Source organism: Leopardus geoffroyi, chromosome A2 (genome assembly GCF_018350155.1).
Source record: "Leopardus geoffroyi isolate Oge1 chromosome A2, O.geoffroyi_Oge1_pat1.0, whole genome shotgun sequence".
NCBI lineage: Eukaryota > Metazoa > Chordata > Mammalia > Carnivora > Felidae > Leopardus > Leopardus geoffroyi.
In genome coordinates this window covers 126,307,423-126,332,475 of record NC_059331.1, presented here as the reverse complement: position 1 = coordinate 126,332,475, position 25,053 = coordinate 126,307,423, and the positions used below count along the sequence as shown (strand labels likewise).

The following is a 25,053-nucleotide window of genomic DNA, read 5'->3' as shown; positions in this document are numbered from 1 at the left end:
AAGTGAAGCACTCAGCTACCCGCCGTTTGGCACTTTTCACACACTTTCTTATATTCAGATTGTTCAATGAACATTCAGCAAGCCTCCTAATAATTTCCAAAGTCTAGGCTAAGCATCTTTTACATATTTTACCTCTTGTAATCCTTTCAACAATCCCGAGAATAGATACTGTTAATATTCCCCACAAACATATGCAAAAATTGAAGCTAGATTACAGTAGCTTAAATAATTTGTCCATTAAGAAAATGCGAAGACAAGCCACAGACTGGGAGAAAATATTTGCACATCATATATCTGACGTGGAATTTGTATCCAGAGTATGTAAACAACTCCTACAACTCAACAGTAAGAAGATAAATAACTCAATTAAAAATAGGCCAGATTTGAATAGACATTTTGCCCAAGAAGATATGTGAATGGCTATTCAACACATGGAGATACCCTTAGCATCATTAGCCATTAGGAGAATGCAAATCAAAACCACAACGAGATGCCATCCCCACCCATTCGGATGGTTATAATTGAAAAGACAGATGATAGCAAGTACTTATGGGGATGGGAAGAAAGTAGAAGCCTCATGCATTGCTGGGGGGAATGCAAAATGGTGCAACCACTTGGTATATGAGTTTTGTAGTTTCTTAAGAAGTTAAACAGATAGGTAAACCCCCAAAATCTACTCCAAGGATCCTATATCTACATAAAGATTTATAGGTGAATGTTCATAGAAGCACTATACATAATAGGCCCAATCCAAATATCCATCCGCTAGTGAATGGATAACCAAATGTGGAAATCCATAAAATGAAATACAATTCAGCAATCAAAAGGAATGAATACACACTAATACGTGCTACAACATGGATGGAGCTCAAAAATATGATGCCAAGTAAAAGAAGTCATGCACCAATGAGCACATATTGTATGATTCCACTTAAGAAATTTCTAGAAAGGGCAAATCTGTAGAAACAGAAAACAGATCAGTGGTTGCCTGGGTCTGGGCTGAGAATGAGGATTGACTGAAAGTGATCATAGGTAAACTTCTGGGGATGATGGAAATGTTCTAAGATTGGACTGAAGTGATGTTTGCATGCTCTGTAAAGTTACTAAAAATAATTTTATCAAACGCTATACTCACAATGGGTAATGGTATATAAATTATACTTCAGGAATGATGTTTTAAAAAAAAATCCTTGTCCAAGATTGCACAAGCAGCAGAGTAGGGGTTTGGTTGTGGCCTCCCTGCGGGCTGTTCTAGCATTTGTTCTTGTGTGTGGCATCTCCCCAGCAGACAGACAACTCTTTGAGAATGGAGCACGGCTTTACATCTTTGTGACTCCCTCACTGTGTTCTCAACAAATATGTGGAACTGAGTTGATAGTGCATCATATTATAATGGGATTATTCTGTACCAGAAGGAACAACGTAGGACTGCTGTTTCTCCAAAAGCTGCTCAGAGTGTTGAGCCATGAGGGGCAGATAGTCCATCAAAGGCATGCCGCCCAGAGAACAATGTAGTGACAGGGCTGGCTGACAACGAGAGACAAAGAGCTGTGCTGTCGAACACTGCCCAGAGCAACCTGTCTCTTCCTGCTCAGCCCAGCAGACTGTTAAAAGACCACAAAAGGCTGCTGGGGAGATGACAAGAGCTTAAGAATTTGCTGAATGTGTTACCCTTGATAGTGAGAGTAAACCCGAATGACCTTCCCAGGACACATAGTAGAGATTATTAACATATAGGCCGGACCTGGACCTAGGCAGGGAGGTGGAGATACATGTTTCAAGACCGTGTAGTGGGCTCACACATATCTGATCCACTCAGCAGAGTTAACTACTTTGTTGGAAAACAATGTTAATTTTTTTTCACAATTTATAAAGGTATTATCAAGAAAACTTGTTCAAACTTCAAGATGAGCAAAGCGACGACTGAGTGTGCTTTTAGTGGCTTACTGGGCATTAGCTAACATGTCCTATAACGTGTGCACTTTTTACTGGCTTTCTATTGATTAGGCTACTTTCCAACCACAGGGATAACAGTTAACATGTGGAAAACTTGATAGTAATGCAGATGGCTCTTGTTCACAGCAAAGCAAATGAATTTCATCCAGTAGATATAGAAAAGATAACCCCAAACACTGCATATATAAAATGCACGATATATGATGTGCATTTTATTGCCCTTTCAGGTATTAACCAGTTTGCATCTATTAGCAAATTTATGTAGGCATTCTTGACTGCCTATAGATATCTCTGTTCTTCAGATTCTCCATTGAAATAGTCTTAAGGGGCGCCTGGGTGGCTCAGTCGGTTGAGCCTCTGACTTGGGTTCAGGTCATGATCTCATGGTTCGTGAGCCCCGCATCAGGCTTACTGCTGTCAGCACAGAGCCCACTTTGGATCCTCTGTTTTTCTCTCTCTCTGCCCCCTGCCCCCACTCACACTCTCTCTGTCTCTTAAAAATAAGTAAAACATTAAAAAAAAGTCTTAAGAAAAGGGAAATAGTCTTAACATCTTACAGATTCTCCCATTAAGGGGTCAAACAAAATCTTTAACACATATTCCTTTTATATTTGCATAGAAGTCATGTTTTTAACTTTTTGAAGATAATATTTTAGCAGTGTGGACAGACACAGTTCAGGTTCACAATCAAAAATTGTATACTGGCATCTGATCAGATAATTGAAAGAGATTCCCCCCACCCTACACCCAACCATCCTTTAGTCCTGAAACTCCTGTGGTTCTCTATTAGGCCAACAGCTACCATTGCTCTATCAGGAAGCTCTCTAACCTTTATTTATTTATTTATTTATTTATTTATTTATTTATGTATAATGTTTTTCTTTTTTAAAAAAAATGTTTATTTATTTTTGAGAGAGATAGAGTGTGAGCAAGGGAGGGGCAGAGAGAGAGGGAGATACAGAATCTGAAGTGGGCTCCAGGCTCTGAGCTGTCAGCACAGAGCCTGACACAGGGCTTGAACCCATGAACCATGAGATCATGACCTGAGCTGGAGCCAGATGCTTAACCGACTGAGCCACCCAGGCACCCTATCTGTAACCTTTAGATTGGACTAGTTGTCTTTGTTCTGTGCAGTCACAACAAACACTTGTTTTCTCATAACACAGTATGAAACACTCTGGAAAAAAAGTAAAAACCATAGTTGTAGACTACTTTAAAAAATAACAATAAGAGTATTACCTCTCAAAGTCTAGGACAATTATTTGCTAATCTCCCTGTGATAGGGATTTGCCACCTTACCTACCCCCACCAGCACCATTTGACTTTGCTAGGCCATTAGAATGTGAATGGGAGTAACCTGTGTCTGGTTCAAGCAGAAGCTTTAAGACCCCAGGTGTGCCTCAGCCACTGGTCTTTTTCTTCTACAGTAAGAAAAGCATGTCCCACATATGAGGTGGCTTCTTTGGCTTGCATCTCAGAACGAAAAAGACTAAAGCTGCAGCCAGCATGCAAAGGACATGTAATGTAAAAGAGAATAAACCCTAGATGTTTAAACTGATGAGATTTGGGGATTATTTCTCCCTGCAGCATAACCTAGCAAAAACTGACTAATGCAGCTACATTCAAGTAGTCCCAAGTGTGTTTATTAAAAACAGCACCAAAAATAATCTAAGCATTTAGCTCAATCCAGAAAGAGAGAGAAATATAGGGGAAGCAGGAGAAAGGTAGCATAAAGTTTAATGCAAAATTAATTAATTAGAAAAGTAGAGAAATGATAATAAATTGAAAATCCATTCCTTCAATAGGACCAGTTAAGTTGGCAAACTCCTCACAAGTGTAAGGAAAACAAAAGGAGAGAAAAAAGAGAACCCCTAAAATAAAAAATCCAATATACAATATTAATCACAAGAAGTGGATTTGGGCAAAGCTATAAAAAGAGATTATGAAAAGTTTTAAGAAAATACAATGTATATCTCTACGTTGATAAATTTCAAAATCCTGATTCAATCCATTTTTAAAACTGAAAACAGATGGTCACGTTTGTGTAAAAGAAGTTGAAAGTCTACATAGAACAAAAAGCATAGAAAAGATAAAAAAAAAAAAAAGGCATCATTGAAGACCCACCGTTTAAAGTACTGTATCCAGGAAAATTTATTGGCAAGTTCCTTCATATTTTCAAGGAGCACATAGTTCCTATTCTATTAAAACTATTAAAAGAGAGGGAAATGAAAGTTCCACAATTTATTTTAGAAAATTAGTATAACCCTGATACCAGACTTGACATACTAGAACCTCAAAAAGAGATAATCGACTAAATGTATAACTGTATAAATGTAATAATCCCATATGAAATATTAGCAAGTCAAAACTGGAGCTGTTTTTTTTTTAAATACACTATGTCCAAGTGAGCTTACTCTTGAAATATAAGATGGATATAATTTTGGGATATTTATTAATATGGTTAATCATATTACCAGAACAAGGAAAAATTTTAGTGCTCAAATAGCAAAATAGAAAAAAATATTGGTGTCAAAAACATTTGAAAAAACCTAAAATTTATTCCTAATTAAAAAAATTCTCTTAAATGGAAACAAAAAAAATTTAACTGAAGTAGGCATTATGAAATTAGTATCTTGATGTTAATAGCATACAAATAAAGAAGCATTTACTTTCACATCAAAAAATAAGACAAAGATACTTACTGTCACCTTATTATTAAGCAGTTTTCTGGAACTTAAAGGCAATAAGATGAGAAAAACAAATGAGGCATAAACATTGGTAAAGAGTAAAAGATATATGTATATATTTTTATATATATAATATATAAAAATATATAATATATAAAAACATATAATATATAAAATATATATATATATATTTTATATACTTTGCAGAAGATAATAGCCTGCCTGGAAAAACTAAGAAAAATCAAATATGCCAGCACACATGTTCTTGGTGTAATATCCTGACACAGAGAGAAAACATGAGGAAAAACATCAATTAATTTGATTTTTAAAAAACTTGCAGAGAACACAATAAATAAAACTGACAGGTGCATTGATAAATTAAGAAAAATATTTGAAACCCATCCTAAGTGTTCATTCCTTTGATAGATAAAGAACTCTTGCAAATTGTTAGGCACCTCCCTTCATTCAACAAATATTAACTGAGCACTTATTCTTTGTCAGGAACTGGTGTAGATCCTTGGGGGCATACACAAAAATCCCTGCTGTGACAGACCTTACCTCCTCAAGTAATTTATCTTAAAAAATGCAAATACTAATACGAACTGAAAAAAGTCTTGACTTCCATTAGCAATTAAAGAAATGTGAATAAAATATTTTATTTTAACTCTTCACGCTTTCAATGGTAGAGATGTTAAAAAAATTGGTTATATTCAATGTTGTTGAGAGTATGGGACACATGTACTCTTATGTGCTTCTGGGAGGAGTATGAAGGGGTAGAAACTTTCTGGAAGGCCATTTGGCAACCTTGAGAAGGATTACCTTCCTTCAAGAGGAGTTCCTCTTCTAGGAATTTTTACCAAGCAAATAAACAGATAACTGTGAAAACAACTTAACTATCAGGATATTTATTACAGAGATATTTTTTTAAAGCTTCTTTATTTATTTTGAGAGCACACAAGTGGGAGAGGGGCAGAGAGAGAGAGAGAGAGAGAGAGAGAGAGAGAGAGAGAATCCCAGGCAGGCTCCACGCTGACAGCAAGGAGCCAGATTCAGGGTTCGATCCCAGGAACAGTGAGATCGTGACCTGAGACGAAACCAAGAGTTAAACACTCAAGGAACTGAGCCACCCAGGTGCCCCTACAGAACTATTTATAAGAGCAGAAAAGTTGGACACACTCTAATTTGCTATACACACACAATGGGATGACCCATAAGAAGTTATATTGTAGAAGAATATGTAATAATACAAACTATTGTTAGATGTAAATGCCGGTTGTAGTATATACTGAATGGCTCAATTTTAAATGAAAAAAATATATACGTATACCCATGGCTTTTAGAAAGTTGAGAAGATAGATGTTAAAATATTAAGGTTCAGGGGGCGCCTGGGTGGCTCAGTCGGTTGAGCGGCCGACTTCGGCTCAGGTCACGATCTCACAATCCGTGACTTCGAGCCCCGCGTCGGGCTCTGTGCTGACAGCTCAGAGCCTGGAGCCCGTTTCAGATTCTGTCTCACTCTCTCTCTGCCCCTCCCCTGTTCATGCTGTGTCTCTCTCTGTCTCAAAAAATAAACGTTAAAAAAAAAAATTAAAAAAAAAAATTAAGGTTCTGTCGTAGGGGTACAATTTTGATTGTGCTTTTAACTTTCTCGTGACTTAGGTGGTATGGATTTTTTTCAATTTAAAAAAGAGTATTGTTTTTCTTTAAAACTAATGTATGGAGTAAAGATATCCATATGCCTTAGGGATTTTATATTTTGTCAGGTCCTATTATTTTGCAGATATATCTCCAAGGTTTGAAAGTGATCCCCCTTAAACTCTGGAATTCTCTCACACCTGATGAGAGGCTGTCAGGAGGGACAGGCTCTGATCAGGGTAAAGCAGGTGAGGGGAGTTGTACAAGCGTGGTGTTGGACCCCCTATTTCCTTAAATGTTTGATATTTATTGTGGATTTTTTGCATTCATGTTACCTTTAAAACACTGCATTAAAACATTACTTTTCTTGAATGCTGATTCTTTGGCACCCCTAAATTTTGCCCCCGTGGTGAGGCACTCACTCTCACCTCACCCCATTCCTGGCCCTGCTGCCTGAGAGCCCGGTGCACCTTCCATGCTCCGCAAATAGCATCTGTACATGTCCCGCTTCTGCCCACCTTCCCACAGCTGCAGCTCCCTCCTGGCAACCTGAGCGGATGAAGGATGGCAGCGGTCCCAGCCATTCATGGGGCACTTCCTTTGGCCTGGTCTCTGTGCAAAGCACTTTACCAGCATTATCTGAATCCTCACAATAGCTTGATAGGTTGGGGAGCAGAGAATCCTATGCATCCCCCACTATTATTCTTTCCTCTCAGGAACAGACTTTCCCAATTGCAGTGGGGCACATGCCCATCCAGAATAAAGACCACATTTCCCAGGCTCTCTTGCAGCCAGGTGTGGTCCTGTGATTAAGTTCGGGACAAAAAAAAGTTAAGGGTCATGTCCCTAGAGGGGAAGACCATTCCCTTCTTTTCTCTTTGCCTGCTTGCTCTGCGTGGAATATGAGTGTGAGGGCTGGGGCTGCAGCATCCATCATGGACTGGAATGGAAGCCACCATGAAGATCGTGGAGCAACTCGATGGAAGACCCGATTTCTTCATTGTGTGGAGTCTCCACAGCAGGCCTGGACTGCCGTGTTACATGAGAGAGAGAGATAGACTTCTATCTCGTTAAAACCACTGTTATCTCAGGTTTCCCGGTACTTGCAGGTCCTAATTTATTCTGGTGGATATTACTATTAAGTCCCCTTCGTAGACAGATGAGGGAACGAGACTCAGAGAAGTTAAGCACCTTTCACAAGTTTGCACAGCTATTAAGTGACAGATGAGAATCTGAAACCAGGATGTCAGACTCCAATGCCCTAGCTCTTAATCTATGCTATTAAGGTTCCCTGCTCCAGGAAGATTTCCAACTCTGAACAAAGGGCTTCGAATCCTAGATTTCAGATGCTCATTCCTATGCTGTTCTCCAGCCAAAGTCCTAAACCCTGCTGGGGGGTCAGCAGTTGAAAATGGCTTAGCAGGAGGATAGAAAGAGAGAACAGGAGAACAGAAATTTCTTGCAAATATCTTCTTCATTACCTCCTATACCTTGCTCGGTCTCCAGACCACCATGTGAAGCTAGCACTGTTTATATGCATTGGGCTTTGGGGATCGTCCGTCATTGTTTCCTAGGACAAAGGTTACTCTGCTCTTCCAACAATGAGAGTGGTGGGGGTGCAGGGGAGGGGAGGGCTGCACCTCTGCAGACACTTCAGAAATCCCACCACCTTAAAATAGTCTTCATGGAAACCCGGTTCCAGCTTTGGAACACCGCACAGCCCTGTGGCATTTTGACATTGGATGTCTCTGCATTGTTGAAGTAACTCAGCACGTTGGCATGCCTTTATCCCCTCAGGTCAGGTCAATGCTAAAGGAAGTTCATCGCCTCTGCTTCTTCAGTAACTGATGTCTGATGCATAAGCCAAATGCATTTCAGGCTTATAAGCAGTTCCCCTCAATCTACAGGCAAAAAAGCTTTCACCATCTCCCCCTCCCCGCGGAGTGACCAGTGTCTCAGCATTAATGCATCTGATGGCACTGAGCCTTCGTGGCCAGAGCGAGGACAGTCGCCAAGCAGGGATTGAAATCACATTTTTATTTACATTATTACTTTTCCACAGCTTGGTTTCTTGCAGGCTTTTGATCTATTAGGCTACACTATTTAGTCTGGACTGAATCTTTGAGTTGCTTTACTTTTCCATCCAAGATTATCAAAGAATTTGATAAACCTGTACTAATTAACCAAAATATTCATCTGTAGTGTCGCTACATCAGGTCTAAAAAGCGGAGCATTGCTATATGTGCACCGTGGGGAAGACAATCTAAATCTTCTCAAGTGTAGTCTTTGTTGGTGATTCTTTTGTGAAGAGTAATCATTGTTATTTTAGGAAAGTCCCGGAATTTATCCAGCTCTTCCTAGAGCTGGAGGAGACTGGATTGCCAGCGTAGAATGCAACTGTGAAGGCCAAACCCTCCTGTAAAGTAAACTGTAAAGTAAAGTAAAATGAGTTTACTGTAAAGTAAACTCATACTGTTGCTTACACGTGTCTGGTCACAGCATTAATAAATGCAGACTGTCTTGGAGAAGACACAAAGGTAGCCTTTATAATAGATATGAAAATAGGATTATAGATAATTGCTCTTCTTCATTGTGAATATTAGGTTGTATTTAATGCCAAACTTTTTTTTTTTTTGACAGCTTCTAGGGAGTAAATATTAAGGGTGTTATAATCATTCTCAAAGTGCAAGCTGCCACTTCTCATTCATGGCATTTCTTCTCTATCCATTAATGAAAGAAATGGAGACAGGATGATTCAAAGCAGAACCAGAGGGGTTTGTTAGGACAGAAATTCTGATTCATTCATGATTTTCGCATATTGCCAGACTATCGGCAAGTAACATTCTACTGGATTTTTCTTTTGATGAATACAATGGGCAGTTTTCTAGCACAATAGCTTAGTTTTGGAAGAGCAGCCCTAAATACACTACTAACTGAAATATCTTCCAATTTCTGTTGTACTTTCTTCTTTGACTCATTGGTTATTGAGGAGTGTGTTAATTTCCACATATTTTTTAATTCCCCAAAGTCCTCCTGTTATTCCTTTATATTTTCATTCCATTAGATGAGAAAACATAGTTTGTGTGGTTCAGTCATTTAAAATTTATTGAGACTTACTTTATGGCCTAATGTATGATGTCTCATGGAGCATTTTCTATTTACATTGAGAAGAAATGTATAGTCTGTGGTTAATGGTTTGAGGGTTCTATAGATGTCCATTAAGTCCATTTGGTTTGTAATGTTGTTCAACTCTTCTGGTTTGTTATTGGTCTCCTGTGTAGTTTTTCTATTCTTAATTGAAAGCAGGGTATCAAAGTCTTCAACTATTATTGTTGAATTGTCTATTTCGTCTTCAGTTTTGATAGTTTTTACTTCATATAATTTGGCTTCCATGGTTAAGTGCCTACATGTTTGTTACTGTCTTCTTGATGGATTTATCCTTTTATCATCGCGAAATGTCCTTCTTTGTCTCTCGTGACAATTTTGTATTAAAGTCCATTTTGTCTGATATTAGGATATCCACTCCAGTTCTCTTTTGCTTAAATTTTTTCCATCTTTCACATTCAAACTATCTGTGTCTTTGAATCGAGAGTATCTCTCTTATAAGACAGCACCTAATTACATTATAATTTTTGTCCATTCCACCAATCTCTGCCTTTTAATTGGTACTCTCAGAGTCCTGAAGAGAGCTCCTCCAGCTGGGGAAGATCAGGGGAGACCTTGTGTAAAAGTAGGATTTTAGTGGGGGATTGAAGAGTGAGGACAACTCTATGGAAAAGATCAGATTTTAAATGCTGTTTAGATATTTTTACTTTAATTTCTTAAAAATTAAACTTTGAAGGATGGAGGGGGGAGGGTTTGGGGAAACAGAGGTCTAACCTTGCTTTCTAAAATGGAGTTTTTATGTAATAACCAACGTATTATTCTACTATAAATATATATGTTAAACTAAACAGAAGTAGTGGTACCTTTTTGAATTAGCTTCCCCAAATCAGCCTTAGATTTAAACAATTTAGATGAACATAAGTGCGATGAGCTGAAATGTGTCCTCTTCCCCCACAAATTCATATGCTTAAATCCTAACAACCAGGGCTTCAGGATGTGACTGTATTTGGAGATAGGGCCATTAAAGAGGTAATTAATGTAAAATGAGTTCATATGTATGGGTGCTGATCCAATATGGCTGCTGTCCTTATCACAAGAGATTAGCACACATGTGCACAGGGGACACACCATGCGAGGACACAGAGATGGAGGCCGTCTTCAAGCTGATGAGAGAAGCCTCAGAAGAAACTAAACCTGGTGACTCCTAATCTTGGGCTTGATCTTGGACTTCTGGCCTCCAAAACTGTGAGAAAATAAATTTCTGTTGTCTAAGCCACCCCGACTGGGGTATATTGTTATAGCAGCCCAAGCAAACTCATACAAAGGTTTTACAGATGTATGACCATTTGCTTATTCCAAATCAATGTTTTTGTAATTAACAGGAAACTCAGGACTATCTTCCAAGCAGTTTGAGTAAGTAATAGTAATATATTCAACAACAACAACAACAACAACAACAACAAAAACCCCCATAATCATATTCCAACAAACAGATGCCAGGATTTCTGTCTGATTAAACTAGTTTGACTTCACACTCCATTGTTCAGGCACACACAGACACACTCAGAGATCAGCCTGGACTTCCCAGATGATGTACTCACTGTGAATGTCAAGATTATTTTCATGATCAGATGTCATCTTTTGTAACAGTCCCTGGTCCTACTTGCGAAGCAATGTGTTCATTGAGCATGTTTCAGCAGAAGAAGGATTTATTGAAGGATACGAGGAAACTCACAGAACCTGGGGGGAAGGCTAGAGGAAGGAGCTGGAAACCCCCCTTCAGAAGCAATACCCAAACCCTGCAGACAGAGTGGCCTGCCAGGAAGTCACTGACTCTGCCACTGCCGAGCACTAAGCACCTGAGATTCACTTTTACTGCACCAGCTTCTTCCACCTATTTTGAAGCCATTTGTGCAACAGGATCTTTTGGAAGGAAGTCTCTCCCAAATGTCCTTGATTGGTGGGCACTTGGGTCACATGCTGTATTCTAGCTGCAAAACGGCTAAGTCACTTCAGTTCTAACTTCTATACTGGGAAACATAGGTATTTCAGTTAGTAATGGGAGGTCATTTCAAAGTTGATGGGCCGGTAAGAATATGACAAATGTCTGGTATAGGCCTGGAGTTCTCCCTTACTACTACTATATTGTGCTTTAACATCTAAGCCTCTAAAATAACAGAATTCATGTTCGACAAATATAAATGTAGTGATCAACAAGGCTGACAAGTCAAGTATTTTCCATCAGATTCTCACCAAAACTTTACATAACACATGTTCAGTATTCTCAGAACATTTGATAGTGTTTGCTAATAAATGAATAAATTTTATCATGTATTCTTTTTACTTAATGAGAACACCAAAAACTCTTAGAACCCAAATTGATGGATTGTACTTATGGCTCTTCATTTTCACACCTCCTAATGGTGTCTACCTTCTCATTAAAGAACATAGTTTATCTGTTATTGTGGCAACCTTGTTTCCCAAAAAGAGCAATGAGACACATGATTCTGACAAATAATCTTGGTAATTGTTTTGGGGCACAAGAAGTAAGCTGATAGATGATGCTCAAATATTAAAATGGCCATTTTGATGGTTGGTGAGGACAAGAGAATATTTCAAATCAGGAGTGTTCCAGAAAGTATGATATGGTCATAGTATGTACCCACACTACAATGGGTATATCATTTGTTTCTAGGAGAAGTTGTACAGGCATTAAAATTAATTCATGCATTCAATTTTCTATTTTAACAAACATTTCTTGAGCACCTCCTGTGGTCCAGACACTGAACTAGGCCCTTGAGTTGTTCCACAAAGACTGGGCCGTTCAATAGTATGAGAGAGAAGTAAGCAAAACCAATGCAATAAAAGAACTTTTAGGACAGAAATCTATAACAGTGCTTAACCACACACTACATTATGATTACACAACAAAAAGTAAATAACTTGGGTGTCTGGGTGGCTCAATGGATTAAGCCTTTGACTCTTGATTTCAGCTCAGGTCATGATCTCTCAGTTTGTGAGACTGAGCCCTGTATTGGGCTCTGCACTGACAGATTCTCTCCCTCCCTCTCTCTGCCTCTGTCTGTCTGTATCTCTCTCTCTCAATCTCTCTCAAAATAAATAAATACACTTAAAAAAAGTAAATATAACTCTTCCTTCCTTAAGCACAGAGTAACTACAAAGAATTCATATGTTAATATCTTGTCCCCAGTGCAATGCAGATCTCTGCTGAGAATTTTTTTGAAGTCTGCTACATTTGCTCTCCTGGTTGAAGATTTAATTTCACTTCGCAGTCAGTAAAACATCAATATGCACATAGAGCCCACGAGATAGAAGATTTCACATAAATACAAAGGGAAGTAACATGACCACATTCGCTTGTGTACTGAACGGACTTATGAGACTCTCTCAGCTCAGTTCTTTCCCCATTCTCTCTTAAGCATCTAATCATTTACATGGAATTTCAAAAGAAAACAACATATACTCTAAAATCTCCTATGAAATCTTTAAGACCCTCTCCAAAGTAACCTCCCGATGGAAGAAAGGCATCACTTTATTTGATGGTACAGTATTTGTTTACTTTTCTCTGTCTCCTGTCCTGCACTGTATGTTCTTTTCTCTCCTTGGCGCCTAGGACCTGGAAGATGAGCAATCATCTCCAAATGAACGCACAGCTAGTGGAATAAATGAAGGCACCCCTTCGTAACTCGCAGAACATGAAGAGCAGTTTTGTAGTAGGCCTACAAGTTTAGGAGTTGGGCAGCCCTGGGTTGGAAACTGCCTCTGCTACTTGTTGGTTTCAAGAATTTGAGCAACTCGCATAAACTTTCCTGGCCTCAGTAGTTTTATCTGTAAGATGGGAATGATTAATAGAACACACCTCACAAGCTTGCTGTGAGGATGAAGCGGGACCATGTGCGTAAAAGATACAGCACACTCTGCAACACAGTGCCAAACCCATGGCTGATCCTTAGTAAGTGGTGGAAAGAGTCGTCGTTGATTGGGATTTCAATGGTGATGATGTGCTCTATTGCAGCAGGCACCCTTGTGTTCAGGGACATTGAACTTTCTGGATAGAACAAATTTTATATTGCTCTTGGCTGCTACTTGCTTTGCCTCATACTCTTTCATAATATGGAATCTACAACTCTGCCTGTCCCAAATCTGAATGCATCTTTGGCCTTTGAGGAGGTAGCACTTTTTCTTGAGGCGGTAGCTCAGATTTTTCTTTCTCTGCCTCTCACTGCCCTGGAAGGGTATTTAATAAGAAAATGCCCCCAGCTTAATTTGAAAGCCCAGCTTCCCAATTCATCATGAAACATAGAAATCTGATAAGCTGGCTTCGTTAAATTAAGGGCCCAACATCACTGCACTGCAAAGTTTGGGGAGCACAGGAAGTGTGTGCCAGTTGGGTGGGCAGTGAGGAATGGCAGAATATGCCCCCCCCTACCCCAAAGACAAACACGTGCTGTCTTAGAAGAGCCAGGATTATTTTTTCTGATTGGATGCTCGTTCTGAAATTGGACCAAGTGGAAAAACACAAAGCCTTTCAGATTTGTCCAATTTTGTAACATTAAATTGGGATGGAGTGTGTGATGGGGGTGGGGGTAGTTTCATAATATAGTAAGTGGAACCTTTTAGCTTCAGTAAGTGAGTCTGACTCAGGAATGTAGGCGATTGTATCTCAAAAAAAATCAATATTAAGATGCACAATTGCTCCCCTGGTATCGAAAGAATTAGTTGATCTACATGCTAAATGACAAGCCTCTTGATAACAGGGATTATGCGACCTGCCTTTCCAGCCAGAGCTGCTGGGGACTGTCCCTTAGGTCCCTAAGGCAGAGATAACCTAATTACAACAACAAAGACCAGGTCCATTTGAGGAGAAGGCAACCGTGGGGGTGGGTGGGGGGTCGGAAGGTGATGGTGGGTGTGCGGACCAGACCGTGTTGGGTCTTGTGTTAGCAGGGAGGGGCTCATCTAGGACAAAAGCATCTAGGTGGGGAGTTGCTGGGGAGTGAGGCCCAGAGGGGAGGGGATGACTGCAGAAAGGGTGGACAGAGGTCACCTCTAAAACATGACTTAATCTCCACTTTGGCTCCACAAACACTGCCACGCTGGCTCCCAGACTCCGGCCAGACTTGACAGAATGAGCGAGCAAGGCTCCAGACATTCAGACACTCAGAGACCCTCCAGCCAGTCACAGGAGAGGGAGAAGGGTCTGGGAAACACACGTGGGCCTCTGTGACCCAGGTCTTCTCCCTCCTCTGTGAATCTCCCACCACCCTAGAAGGATAGGTTCCAGGGACTGGGCCCTGATGGCATTTCCACCTGACCATGGCAAGAAAGGGGCTATGTGCTGCACTTTTCAGGGAACTAAATCTCTTTCATTTCAAGGACTGTCCTCTTTTCTGATTTTACGTCCTCCTCATGTCTTTGGTGCTAAATATTCCCTTTTTAGAAGTGAGATGATGGTGATGGTGGCTAGGAAAGGTTTTTGTGCTTTGACTTTTATTTGTTTTCAGTGCTCTTACCTGGTATGATAAGAAGTTTCCATTGATTCCAAAAACGTTTGTCTCTGAAATTATCAGACTCTGGAAAACAAAAATCTGTAAGACTATGTTGTTAAACAGACTTCTCAGCAAATGTTCGTTAAAGTTTTACCCTCGTACTTTTTTTTTTTTTTTTTTTAATCTTTTGGAGAAAAAGTGACACAGATAATCTTTGTTCCTAGTTTCTATATCTTCCATATCTTACTGCTCCCAAGGTTAAAAGGTGCTTTCAGTACCCTGGGTACCCTGGAATTCTAAGGCAATGAGGCATTCATTAGGTCAGTAGTTGCCCCATCTTTAAAAGCAGAAGGACCTTTTAATGTAATCCAGTCACTCAGAACTTGGGCGTGTACCACAGTGTAGACTAAAGCACGGGAGCTCTGACTTTGGGGCAAGGTGGGATCAGAGTCCTGGCTTCTTGGCCTTTTCCTCAAATGCCCTGCCCCCACCACCTCCAGGGAGCCTGGGTCCCTCGTGTGTCCCTGGGCTGTGGGTGGTGGGTGTGTGCAGACAAGTCCTCCATCAGGCTCCTCAGTTCTGGCCCAGTGTGAGAGGCCTTCCTTTGTTCTCCCCGGCTGTTCATGATGTGGACAGGCTGAACCAGCCCATCACTCAAAACTAAGATTTTGAGGGACACCTGGGTGGGTCAGGCAATTCAGTGTCCGACTCTTGATTTCGGCCCAGGTCATGATCCCAGGGTCGTGGGATCGAACCCACAGTGGGCTCCATGGTGAGCGTGGAACCTGCTTAAGTTTCTCTCTCTGGGGTGCCTGCGTGGCTCAGGTGGTTACACATACGACTTCAGCTCAGGTCATAATCTTGTGGTTCATGAGTTCGAGTATCTCACTGGACTCTATTGACCGTGCAGAGCCTGCCTGGGATTCTCTCTCCCTGCCCCTCCCCTGCTCACTCGCACATGCTCGCTCACTCTCTCAAAATAAATAAATAAACTTAAAAAATTCTCTCTCTCCCTCTCTCTCCCTCTCCCTCACTTGCTCTCTCTCTCTCTAAAATAAGCTAAGATTTTTGAACCCTAAAAAGCTGAGTTTACATGAGAAACCTACCCAAGCCCAGGGCAGTGGAGATGCTGGGTGATTTACCATGGTTTGTTTGAAGGGAGCTTCCTACTTATTTCAAGGAGCATAGGTCATGTCCAGGAAAACAGCTTAAAGGTTCTGTTGACATTTTCACTCAAAATGGAAAATGAAGGAATGTTGGTGGGCAGTGGAGAGGAAGGGACTTCAGTTATCTACCAACCAGTTCTAGTGGGAAACATGAATGTTTTAACCTGAAAAGAAATTAGAAAAATACATGAGAAGGCCTTAATAGATAGTAAAAGATCCTGAATTTTTATTTTTCCTGTCCCAAACCTCTCACACAAGTTCCTGAGTTTCTTAGAGATGGCCACTATATAAATGATCCATCAATTTAGTATTATTTTTATGCAAAATAATACGGTGATAATTGCCGTGTTTTCTTTTTTTGTTAAGAAAAATGTGTGGGTTTTGCTAAGGGGAAGAAATTATCAACATTTTTGGATAAAGACCTAAAGCAAAAATGTTTTAGGGATATTATCTATATTTGACTTCCTTGCTAAGTTCTGAGGACTAAATCCTAGAATAAATGACAGTTAACATCTGCTTAGCTTGAGTAAAGACTGTACTTGGAAGGCTTAATAATCTCTCCCCTTGACTTCTTAAAATGCCAAGAATTTATATCAAACTAATTTGCTTAGGCGTGCACTGGGTTTGAGTTTTAGAAAATGTTGCTTTTGTTTGAATGTCACTATGATTGAGTTTAGAAGGAGGTCATGGCTGAATGAATGAGAAGGAAAGAAGAAACGGAGAGGAGGTCCCCAAATCCTGCTTTTTGTCTCACTGTCATAAAATACACACGTACATTTGAAAATTAAAACTATACATGCTATTCACATTGATTCTAATGTCAATGATTGAAAACTTACTGCATCCCCCCCTATTCTTGGGGGTACCTAGTTGGGGAGAAAAGACTGGCACAAAGGAACTAACCCAGAGCAAGGCTGTAATTAAACGCTAAGTTGGGTGGTCTGTCACAATGCGGATGATTTCTGTGTGGGCTGTGGTAGTCGGGAAGTCTCTGCAGAGAAATGGGTGTTGTGATTTGATTCGATGAATGGAGAGAATCATGAGCAGGAGAACACAAAAGAAAAAAAAAAAAACAGACATAGGGAAGACACAGATGTGGTTCAGTGGGAAGGTAGAGCCAGATTCTGACCCCAGGAGAGGACCTTGTTTGGGAGATGGGAGAAATGAGGTTAGATGAGTAAAATGAGACCAGATTACGGTGGTCTTCACGTCCAAGTCAGTGGCTATTGGTACTTCTCCACTCCTTTGTCCAAGAAGGACATCACTGACCATTCCATGTCCTTCTCCATACAGTTCTCCAGGCAGTCACTGACAACTGATCAGCTTTGCTCTGCAAGACGAAATCTATTTTCTTTTCTCATCCCAGGCCTGTATCTTTCAACTTGACATAGGAAGTGGGGAGATAATGGGTGAAGAATAGATGAATGAAGAAGACATGAGTCCCCAAACTTCCTGGTTACCACTGTTTTCACCTTTCAGCTGGAGGTATGCATGATGGGGAACTATAAATCTAGTTCAGGGGCACCTGGGTGGCTCAGTCAGTTGAGTGTGTGACTCTTAATTTCAGCTCAGGTCACGACCTCAAGGTTTGTGGGATCGAGCCCTGAGGTGGGCTCTGTGCTGACATCATGGAGCCTGCTTGGGATTCTCTCTTTCCCTCTCTCCCTGCCCCTCCCCTGATTGTTCTCTCTCTCTCTCTCTCTGTCTCTCTCTCTCTCTGTCTCTCTCTCCCCCTCTCTCTCTCTCTCCCCTTTCCTTCCTCCCTCCCTCCCTCTCAAAATAAATAAAGAAACACTAAAAAATTAAGAGATCCAGTTCAGCCACTAACTTCCCTCGTCTGTGCCTCATTTTTCTCATCTGGAAAATGAAAGGATTCGAATGAATAATGGGATAAGATCTGTTCTGACATTGAGTTTTTAGAATCCCACAGATGCCAACAGAAAGTCAGCCTACTGAGCCTTGCTTGGGGCACCTCTGGGGAGCAGCTGGAGGGCAGTGCAAACCAGGCAAGCCGCGGAGGGGAAGAGGAAGCTGAGGTTCTGGCTAACCCACACGCTAAATTAATAGCTTCTGGATAACTGAGAGTTGCTATCATTAGACACTGTTTGTATTAGATGATCCATATGGTACAGAAGGTGGCTTAGGCGCCTTGAGGTCTCTCAGTAGGAAGCTGATGAAAAACCACATCTGGAAAGAGATTTCTCTAGGATCAAGACTAGTGGAAAAAATTTTGTATATCGTTGTTTGCTTCCCTCTTGAGCACCATGGCTGATCCCCAGCTTCATGTGGCCAGTTTGGCAGATGTCCCTACCCAAAGGGACTTCGCAACAAAGAAACCTTTTTCGCTAATGATGTCCCCTGCTTCCCTGTTTTCCAGCTTCTTTGGCCTCGGAGGGATGCATTTGGTAGACAGGAGACGTGGCAGGACGTGGTCACAGCTCCATGCAAGAGGGCAGGAAAATGTTCATGCTTGGAACTACACACTCTGCACACTCCATATCCAGGGAGCAGGCTTGGGGTTATTACCCCATTTGCTATCTCAGTATCGAGATCAGTTGTTGGGAGCCAGCTTGCCAGTGGCCTGGGTTAAACTTCAAGAATGCAGATAAGGCTGAGAGGCTCGGAGCCATGGTATTTGGATGTCTAGCTAGGCATTTTGCAGGCCTGGCTTGGCTTAATTTATTAATTTGTTAGTATTTGGGCAGGACCATGGCAAGGTTCTGTGCTTACCTCTTGAAATGTGCCTTTTTCTCAAGCTCCCTACATGCGCATTCAGGGACTAAGTATGTGAGGCCCTGTCTGAGGAATTCAACATGACAGGAATGATGTCTGTCTTTCAGTTGGGCGGTTTTTTAAAAAAAAACCCTTTGACTAATGCTTCATAAAATAAACATCCTTTGTCTACTTTCACTTTTATTTTTTTAAAAGTTTATTTATTTATTTTGAGAAAGAGAGCGAGAGGGAGAGAGACAGAGAGAGCATGTGTGAGCAGAGGAGGGGCAGAGAAAGTGGGAGAGAGAAAATTCCAAACAGGCTCTGTGCTGACAGCGACTCAGGGCCTGATCCCACAAACCTCGAGGTCATCACTTGAGCCAAGATCAAGAGTCGAAAGCTCAACTGATTGAGCTACCCAGGCACCCCTACTTTCACTTTTAAAATTCATCTTGGCTAGAAGTGGTAACAATAATGGGGGAAACCATTCCTTACTGACATTGCTTTTCTTTTTTTAAAATTTTTTTTTTTTAACGTTTATTTATTTTTGAGACAGAGAGAGACAGAGCATGAACGGGGCAGGGTCAGAGAGAGGGAGACACAGAATCTGAAATGGGCTCCAGGCTCTGAGCTGTCAGCACAGAGCCCGACGCGGGGCTCGAACTCACGGACTGCGAGATCATGACCTGAGCCGAAGTCAGCTGCTTAACCGACTGAGCCACCCAGGCGCCCCCTGACATTGCTTTTTAAGTCTAGGATGCCCAGGGGTCTCTGACCAGAAAGGAAGAGTGTGATTTAAAAGGAGCTGACCTTGGGGTGCCTGAGTGGCTTAGTCAGTTAAGCATCTGATATCAGCTCAGGTCATGATCTCGCAGTTCGTGAGTTTGAGCCCCATATCAGGCTTTGCAATGACAGTGCAGAGCCTGCTTGGGATTTTCTCTCTCTCTCTCTCTTTCCCCCACTCATGCCTTCTCTCTCTCTCTCAGAATGAATGAATGAATGAATGAATGAATGAATGAGCTAAACTTGTTTGTCTCCCTCTCTTGAGTTGGGTTTTTTTTTTTACATCCATTCATCCATCCATTAATCAATTCCTTTCCTTCTGTCCACCTGTCTGTCTATCCATCCATCCATTTATGTATCTATCCATCCATTTACTCATTCAGTTGTTTAACAAACATTGCCTGTGCTCAGCACTGAGTTTGCCGTGGTGAACGAGACAGACCCAACTTCGGCCTCCATCTCCACTAGCACAGGGCCTGTGTCTTGTTGGGGGAGGTTCTGTATTGGTGGGCACTCCTGAGGGTGCTGGGCTGCAGGCATAGCTGGTTCTCAGTGTGCATGCACACTGCTTGCTGCACAGTCTCTGATCTTTCAAAAACCAAGGAAAGTTTTCTTGTGGCCATGGGGGTTTTGACTCTATCTTCAGGATTTGTGTATTGAAGTTGGGGAAGAGAAGAATGAACACAGTCGGAGTCTTGTTGGCCCTGCTGTCTTCCAGTGTGGTGGAGAGAGGCCTCGGTTTGGAGCTGTCCAGCTGGGCACTCACTCTGACCTGCCCAAGCCCAAGTTTCTCCTTCTTTCCTTCAATTGCAGATGATAATATTTATTCCATCATGTTGTCATTGTGAGGATCGCATGAGATAAAGTGCACTGGGTGCTTGGCAGAGGGCCTGCCATATTATAAGTATTATAAGTTCCTCCTTATTTCCTCCCCCCCAAAACAGGAGCTTTTACTCTTATTTAACCTCTTACGTAAGCTCTCAGGAGCTTTTCTCTTCATTGCTACTGAGACAGAGCTCTTTTGCTTCCTTAAGGGTTGCTAGTGGCTGTCGGTCACTAAGATTTGGACCTTCTGCATTTTACATTTCTGAGCAAATCTTGGGTTCCTTACCAGGCTTTCACGTAATAACAAGCAATCAAGGCAGGGTTTTAAGCAAATTACTTTAAGTAATGATTATCTTTCACACAAGAACTTACAGACAGGACCCAGTTATTCTGTAATGCACATTCGCATTCTCTATCCGTGTGTGGGGGTGTGTGTGAGGGGTGTATTTCTGGGTATAAATATGATTCGGTTCCCCTCAAAATTTTACCTAAAATAGCACTGAATTATATCTGAATAGTCAAAAGTAGTATGAGTCCTGAGTACAAGAAGGGGGAAAGACAAGGGAGGAATAGAAGAGTTTTCTCTCCTTGTAGACCCATGAACGACACAGCTCTGTAAGACAACAGGGAGGGCTTCCTGGAAGCAGAGGAGAGCCAGTGGCCTGTGTCTGCTATGCAGAACAGAAGCAGGTGTGGCCTGCCTCCAGCCGAGTGGTTTATGCTGCCCCAGGGCCTAGTTTTCGTCTCTGCCGTGGGATAGCATCTCCTCTGGGAGGCAGACATGCTACCCCACAGGGCATGTCAGCATTTGGAACCCCTTCCCCACCTGCACAAATTTGAGGGACAATATGAGATGGTCTTTATTTTGTGAGAAGCCCAAGGTCCCCAGAGGTAGACCAGCTGAAATGTGAGCCTGTGTGTGGCTCCCCATGGGCCCCAAACTGGGCAGTTCCCTGAGCCAACCTTCTTCTGTCACCTCAGCAGTGGCCTCCTTGACCTGCTTCTATTTTTTCCCTTTTCCCTTGTTTCCTCCAAGTCCTCAAAACCCCTCTGGGTCCTTCCCGCAGTGTGACTATATTAGTTTCCCATGGCTACCGTAGCAGATTACCACGCCTGCAAGTCAAGTGGATTAAAACAGCACACATATTCTAGTTCACAGTTTCCATGGGTCAGGAAGCTGGGCACGGCTATGCTGGCTTCGGCAGCACATGTACTAAAATTGGAATGATACAGAGAAGATTAGCATAGTCCCTGTGCAAGGGTGACACGTAAATTTGTGAAGGAAGCTGGGCATGGCTGAGTTGGGCTTTCTGCTTGGGGTCTCACAACCCTGCAATCAGGACACTGACTGGGCTATATTTTCATCTGAATGCTTGATAGGAAAGAATCCACTTCTAAGTTCATTCAAGTTGTTGGGGCAGAATTCATTTTGTTGCAGCCGTAGAACTGAGGGACCTGGGTTCTTGCTGGCTGTCAGAAGGAGGGCATTCTCAACTCCTAGACAAGGATGCCTGCAATCCCTCCACATGGCCACTTACTCCATTGGGCCAGCAAGGAGAATCTCCAGCCATAGACTCCATTAGCAAGATGGTCTTTTATAAAATAACATAGTCATGGGAGTGATATCCATCCCCTCTGCTGTATTCTACTGGTTAGAAGCAAGTCACAGGTCCTGCCCCCGCTCAAAGGGAAGGGATCATACAGGTATGAACACTGCGGGTTGGAGGTCGTGGGAGCCACCTTAAAGTCTGCCACCACTGTGGACTCCCTTTTTTCATTTTTCAGGAAGTATTTTAATGGCAGAGAACAGCTGTAAGCTCTCAGCCACTGGATCAAACCTAGCCTCTTCCAGATGGACTCCTCACCTATTCCTGGCCTCTCTTCTGCAAGACCTGGTCCTCAGGCTCACGGTCATCCACAGACCGTCTCAGCCGCCATCTTCCTTCCACTCACCTGCACCCAAGACCTCTGATGCAGCCTTCAAGTGTCTCCCTTTCTCCCTCAGTCTCACAGTTACTTACAAGTCCTGTCACTATCAATTCGTAATTGTCTTTCCAATAAATCTGCTCTCTTTTCTCTTCATTGCTACTGAGACCAGCTTAGTCTAACTGTTCCTTGTCTTCCATTAGAACTAGTACAGTAACCCCCAGCCAACTTCTCTCCTCACTGTCACCCCCTCAAACGCTTTCTCATGTCCCTACCACCATCTCCCTTCCACACTCTTCCTTCTAGCAAATCCAGAACATGAATTGTTTTCCTTCTGCACCAGGCTTTGCTCACCTTGCTCTGTTTCTCCACAGTACTCTTCCCCCACCCAATCCCTACCATTTTACCTGTGCAAAAAATCACTCATCCATCAAAATCTAGCCAGGATCCTGGCAAGCTTTTCCTGACTACAGACAAAATAATTTATTCCCCTAATTCCATCTTTTGATTTAGTTCTGCTTATTTTTGTGTGTTTTTCTTTCTTTTTTTTTTTTTTGTTTTATATTCACATAACTAAATGCACTGTGCCTTGCATTTTTGGGGTGTTGACTGCTCTCTGCACCAATGCTTGAGGAAAGGAAGTGTCACTTCTTTATCTTCAAGGCATCAAACACAGCAATCCAATGGAGTTATCAATAAGTATTGTTGAACTGAACTAGTATTTCCAAAATTATTTGACTAGCTTGGGAAATTTGTTAAATCCTGCATAATATAGTGACTTTTAAATTTCTTTAAGTTTATTTATTTATTTTGAGAGAGACAGAGACAGCACAAGTGGGGGAGGGGGAGAGAGAGAGAATCCCAAGCAGGCTTCCGGCTGCCAGTGCAGAGCCTAACTCAGGGCTTGGATCAAAAAACTGCAAGATCATGACCTGAGCCGAAACCAAGAGTCAGACATTTAACTGACTGAGTCACCCAGGCACCCCCATAATAACGTGACTTTTAAATTTGGTTTTAGACTTTTAACCTACAACATTTTATTTATTTGTTTGTTTGTTTTGGCTTGTTTATTTATTTTTGAGAAAGATAGAGAGGAAGGGGCAGGGGGACAGAGAGAGAGAGAGAGAGAGAGAGAGAGAGAGAGAGACAGAGAATCCCAAGCGGACTCCACACCATTAGTGCTGAGCCCAGTGCAGGGTTTGAATTCACGAACTGTGAGATCATGACCTGAGCTGAAACCAAGAGTCGGGCACTTAACCAACTGAGCCACCCAGGTGCCCCTAACCTACAGCATTTTAGAATTCAGCTGTTTGATGCATTGCTTTTTCTACCTCGTCTCTCCTAATGTTTCCTCAGCTGGTTTTCAATGATCAATTATTATTTTTAATTATTATTCTACTATGCTATCAATCCAATATGTTAGATAATTATTATGTTCTATATTATTAATTATTATTTTCAATTATTAGTAGATCCCCTCAGTAGAGCTAAACAGGAATGAAGAAACCAGCTGTGTGTTTTTGGATCAGGAGCTTTTACTGCTTTTCTTTCCAAGTGTTATCTTGATCTTGTGACCACAGAGAGCTGCCACAATAAAAAAAAAAAAAAAAAAAAAACACTTTTCTGGGCACCTGGGTGGCTCAGTTGATTAAGCATATGACTCTTGATTTAGCTCAGGCCATGATCTCTAGGTTGTGGGATTGAGACCCACATTCGGTTCTGTGCTGACAATGTGGAACCTGCTTGGGATTCTGTCCCTCCCTCTCTTTCTGCCCCTCCCTTTCTGTCTTTCTCTCTCTCTCTCTAAAAATAAATAAACATTAAAACAACAAAAACAAAAAACCCCACACTTTTCAAACAAGCATTCAGTGCAAAAAGCAAGCATTCAGACATCTCCAAGTCTTGACATTTTTTCTTCCTTCTCTAGACAAGTGGGTCCCAGCAGAAAGAAGAATGTCTTTGCCTCACTGGCTCTCCAATGATGCCATCAACACTTGCTTCTTTAAGTTGCCTGACAACGTGGCCTAGAAGCACTGTCTCCCCGGGAACTGCCAGCTCCGAGGTAAGGATTGGGTGCTCTGGAGGGCATAGAGGGCACTCCCCGTCTCTGTGCATGGCAGCCTGGCTCAGTGTGGGTTCTGGAGCCCAACTCCTCACTTCAAATCCTAGCTCCATTATTTACAACTCACGTGCCCATGAGCAAGTTATTCAGCCCCTCCGTGCCTCCATTTCCTCATCTGTAAGATTGGGCTAATACTAACTATCTTCATATGGTTAGTGAGAGTGTAATAAAATGATGCACATAAAATGGTTAGAACAGGATCCTTTGCATCCCAACATTATAAGCATTCAACAAACGTTTGCTGCTATCATTACCCCAGAACTTAATTTCTACTTTTCTGGAAGGACATCAAATTAGGTTTTTCTATTTTCTGGAATTGGCTCGCCTCAGTTTCAAGATGTGAATTTTTAGAAAGGGCATCAAGATGAAAAGACAGAATCAGTTGCTCTACTGTGACTTTTTCTAGAGGAAAAAAAGTTGTTAGTTCTTTATTTTTCTGTGCCTTTAGTCTGCATCATTTTTCATATCTAACAGAATGGAAAGTATCTCTTGCTTCTGATATTTCTTTAAAAACAATCACTCTCCCAGAATTCTAAATGCTTTTCTGAATTAAAAGGTCCTTTCTACCTTCTTATGCTGGATTATTTCTTGATTTAGATTAGCATCTTCGAGCATAGACTGAGTCC

General features: G+C 41.6%; 1 non-coding gene across 1 annotated transcript; it reads left to right on the top strand.

Moving 5' to 3' along the window:
• The first annotated feature begins 21,568 nt into the window (after positions 1-21,568).
• LOC123607746 lies at positions 21,569-21,675 on the top strand. Its single transcript, XR_006716895.1, has one exon. It is a non-coding gene; the product is annotated as a U6 spliceosomal RNA (small nuclear RNA).
• The last annotated feature ends 3,378 nt before the right edge of the window (positions 21,676-25,053 follow it).